This window comes from Carassius carassius, chromosome 21 (genome assembly GCF_963082965.1).
Source record: "Carassius carassius chromosome 21, fCarCar2.1, whole genome shotgun sequence".
Taxonomy (NCBI): domain Eukaryota; kingdom Metazoa; phylum Chordata; class Actinopteri; order Cypriniformes; family Cyprinidae; genus Carassius; species Carassius carassius.
The window spans coordinates 10,438,353-10,443,205 of record NC_081775.1 but is presented as its reverse complement, the minus strand read 5'-3'; positions in this window follow the sequence as shown (position 1 = coordinate 10,443,205).

The following is a 4,853-nucleotide window of genomic DNA, read 5'->3' as shown; positions in this document are numbered from 1 at the left end:
CTCACTCAAAAAAAAAAAAAAAAGGGATGCACTGATATAAAAACTGTGGTCATTACTAAAAAAAACAATAATTATTTCCATGGTACAGCTGATGACCAATGAATAGCTGATATAGAAATTCTACTCTATTTAGTTTTAATAAATACATTTGCTAAATATTACAATTAATATGATTAATTATTACCATTTTCTCTCAATAAAAAAATAAAGATGTTAACACTTTTTTTGGGACCAATTCTCACTTCTAATTACTTATAAACTCACTGTTTATTATAAAGCACATATTCTGATCATATTCTCCATCCCAAATCCTACCCAATACTTAAACTTAACAACTACCTTCCTAACTATTATTAAGCAGCAAATTAAGTGTTAAGCTAAAGAGAAGCTAAAGTCATAGTTAATGGTTTATTTAATAGTGAGAAACGAACCTTAAAATAAAGTGTGACCATAAAGTTTGTATTACAATTAACAGTGATTATGAAACTTGATTTAAATGTAATCAAGTATACACAATTACACTAAAAAAAGTGGTGCAGAAACAATTTTCACTCAGAAATTGCTAGTAAGTTTCACAGTTGTTCATAAAGAAAAGGCAAATAACACATTGAATTAAAAATATTTAAATATTTTCTTGTAAAACATATTCTAATCTGTTTCATTTTGAAATATCACTTTTTACATATCCAATATTGGGGGATAACAATAAATAAAGAAAAATATCTCATATTATCAAATGACCTATACTGTATCATGCATCCCTATTCAAAAATTATGTTATATTTATCTGTTTTGCTGGCTCATGTTAAATGCTGCTATTTTTAGTTTCTTGTACTCCTCCAACCATTGCAATGTACATGACTCTACGCACAATATTGCTTTTATTATAGGCTTACAACACAAGAAGCACCTGAACCTCATATTTTAGAATATATTTTTGACATTGTGGGCCGAGAGGGAACACATTCACCAATTTGTTGAATAATATGACTTCCTATGCTTAATGTGATACTTGCCAAAAATGTAGTTTTGGAATTTTTCCTGTTTGCACTGATCACAATGCCATCTCATACCAAGTCGAAACAGACCACTTCCACTTTCACTGAATTTCCTCTGTAACGGCTTGAATTACAGTCTATCAAAAAGTCTTTTCTAGCAAGGACTGGACAGTTGTGGCAGGACAGAGAAGAGGATTTTAGGTACAGTACATTTGTTTTTTTCGGGTTTTTCATCAGGTACAGTGGTAGATATAAATGTATTATTTAAGTGACAATGCAAAAGGAATCCAGAAGTGAAATTTCAGATGAATACCGATTGATATGAAATACATTTTAAGCAATCACAACTTTAAGAAGACTAACTTTGAAACTTTGTACATAAAACCCTCATAAATGTATGTAATTATATGTATGTGGGGCAAAAGAATGTTTGAGCTGACAGAAATGCTCAAAATTACAAAATAAAATAATAATAAAAAACTATATTAAATTCTTTGTGGGTCTCAGAGTGAGTGAGGAATACAATTCTGATGCTTTGAGTTTAAATACATCACATCTCAATGACAAAGCAATATGTTCATCACCGATTTAGATTTAGAATAGTTTTTTTTAAATGTGCACTTAATAGTTTATCTCTCTTTAAAATGTATTACACACACACAAAAAAAAAATCACTTTTAAAATCTGTTTAAAATCATTTACACTTACACGAAGATTCCAGTCATCCATATAGTGAAACTTAATGTGCACTAGTGTGCTTTAAATCTTAAAAGCTCATTAAAAAACTACTTGCAGATAATATAATATTAATGACGCAAATGGCCACTTTAAGTACACCTTCATGAATATTTCTTAACACATTTTACTTTTTTCTAATGTAATGTGCTGGTTTTACATTTTACAATTTTTTTTTTTACAAATGCATAATTACAAATATTTGTATATACACAACATACAAGGTTCAATAGAAACAACATTTAAGCATATTTTGGTTTACCATTAAGACTTGTCAGTACATATGACATATTTCAAAGAAAATAGAAGTTCAACTAATAGCATTTAATATCATTTTAAACTGTAACAGATATTCATTTGATTGTAATCAACATTCAGCTAATTGTCTGAATACTTTACATTCAGTTTCCACTTGCAGCACATTCTTTTAAAGTATATTTATAATTATTTTTTTAATTATACTAAAGAGCTTTTGCCTAAAAAATAAGCAGTTTTCTTTTAACATTTAGTGACATGTTGAGATCACAAAACCAGCCAACCCACTTTATTTTGTCAAATCCAATCGATAACTTGAGCTATTGTGCATCCACACCACTAGATATCAGTATAAGTCTATATACTCAGCGAAAAATAAACAAACAATGACCGAGTGCATCATACATAAAATTATTTACAGCTCACCAGACAGACAAATAGAGTATGCGTGCATGAGCATTTGTTTACCAGCTCATTTGGTGAATGCAGTAAACCAGGATGTAACAACACCCTTATCTCTCCAGCTCGACTGGCTGGAAACAATTAAAGGAGAACCCTGATTCACAGTACAAGATGAGCTAACGACCAAAACATGTGGATACAGAGCAAGGCAAAACAATAACCTTGCAGCATTTACAAAAGGAAAAACGTCAGAACTGGCATTTAGACTGGCACCGGGTTATTCGACGAAACTTCAACACCGGCTCTGCATCTCCTCTCGGTCAATGACCTGCACTAAGTACAGAGAACAAAAATTCATCTCAGCAGATACTGATCTCCAAACCTCCCATGCCGCTCAAAGCCATAATAAACAGCATCATGTCAGGAGGGAAGATGAGTTTTCCTAAAGTGGTGTATCAGATCATGGCTGAAGAGGGACGGAGCGGCTCAGAATCTCTAAAACAAATAAACAGTGGAATGAAGGGGATTCGAGATTCAACTAAAGGGTATCAATGCAAACAACCTAACAGTTACAGATGTGCTTTAACTTAAATGAAAATACAGCACTGTCTGAATTCTAATAAAGGTTTCAGAGTAGCGTTAAGATATTTGTTCAAAGTACAGTAAAAAAAGAAAAAACTTTGAGTGGTTCTTTATAATAACCTTTTTTTAAAGAGTTTTAAAGTCACTATCAAAAATAAATAAATGATAATAATTTAATAATTTATTTTAAAATATATTAATTTATTTTAAAATCATCTAAACATTTCTATGTATTTTAATAGAAAAATGTGGATGGTGCAGGGAATTATAGAAGAAGAAGACCAAGAAGAAGATGAAAAAGAAGAAGAAGAAGAAGAAGAAATGACTAATAAAAATTACATTATATTAGTATTTTTTTAAACAAGATTTTAGATGGTGCACAGAATTAGGCCTATATAATAACAATAATAAAAATAATAATAATAAAACATATTTATTCTAAAATTAACATACCATAAAAAATAACACCTAAAAAAATAAAAATTTTAATATTTGTAAATATAACACATTTAGATGATGCAGGGAATTATATAAGATGAAGAATAAACACTTAAGAGTAATGAAGCTTAAAATTATATATATTATTTACACGCACACACACACACACACACACACACACACACACACACACACACACACACACACATTACATTTCCAAACATAACAAATTTAGGTGATGTAGGGAAATTATGTGTGCTCCTTTCTATTCATGGTCCCAGTTTAATCATCTAAATTCTAAAATACCTGAATATTTCACTTCAGTGACTTAAAATAGTATCAACCCAGACAACTCCAGTACACACGAGTATCTGAGCAACTTCATTCCTATTTCCTCCATAATTCTAAATAATGCTGTGCTCGTTTATGTGTTTGTGCGTTCCTCAAAATAAACTGCAGGTCTGGGCAGGGTGCCGATGCCAAGATTACAGGGGCACCGGAGATAACGAGGGTAACAGGAGTGTGAAGTAAGCGGGTCGCTCTTTTGAGACGTACTAAAAACAGAATGTGGAGAATTCCTCAGAAAAGAAGAGGTAAAAATGTCATAGAGCAGGACAGATTAGTCAGGCATCTGATAAGCAGCTCAGCCAACAGTCGGACTCACCTGCCAAAACAATGTGTACAAGAATTTCACCCTGCAACAACACTGAGGCACAATAAAAATCCCAACAGGTTAACTAGAGTTCAGAAGTCTTTTTCCCCCTTCAGTGATTCACAATTAGTCACACAGATCAGATAGTGAAAAGATAAAGTAAAACCCTGATGGCAAATCCATCCACACATTTTTCTAAAGAGATACACTACTGTTCAAAGTTTGGGGTAAGATTTATTATAATTTTTATTATTAAATACTGTTATAATAATACTGTTATTCACTGTTATTAAAATTACAGTAAATATATACATGCTGTTCTTTTAAACTTGCTCTTCATCAAAGAATCCTGAAGCAAATCATGCTTTCGATCATGGTTTTATCATCAGTATATTAGAATGATTTCTGAAAGATCATGTGACACATAAGACTGGAGTAATGATGCTGACAATTCAGCTTTGCATCACAGGAATAAAGTATGCTAATATTTATTAATGTATTTACAACTGTTGTTAATAATAATATAACACCTGACATGCTACTTTCTCTATTTTATCTAATAAATGAGCAAATAAATTGATTTTAATTAAAAGAAGAAAAAAAGTGTCTATGAAATACTGCAGTGCCATAGTAAGCCAGTCTATAAGAGTAAAGATCTAGCAGGTCACTGTGGAAAAACCAGGAGTGTTTACCTGCTTTGGACAGAAAGATAAAATAGCTACAGAAGGAAAAAGTCAGTGCGTAGGTGCTAGACGTGAATCAGAAGACAATAGTTTCATTTTAAAACACAA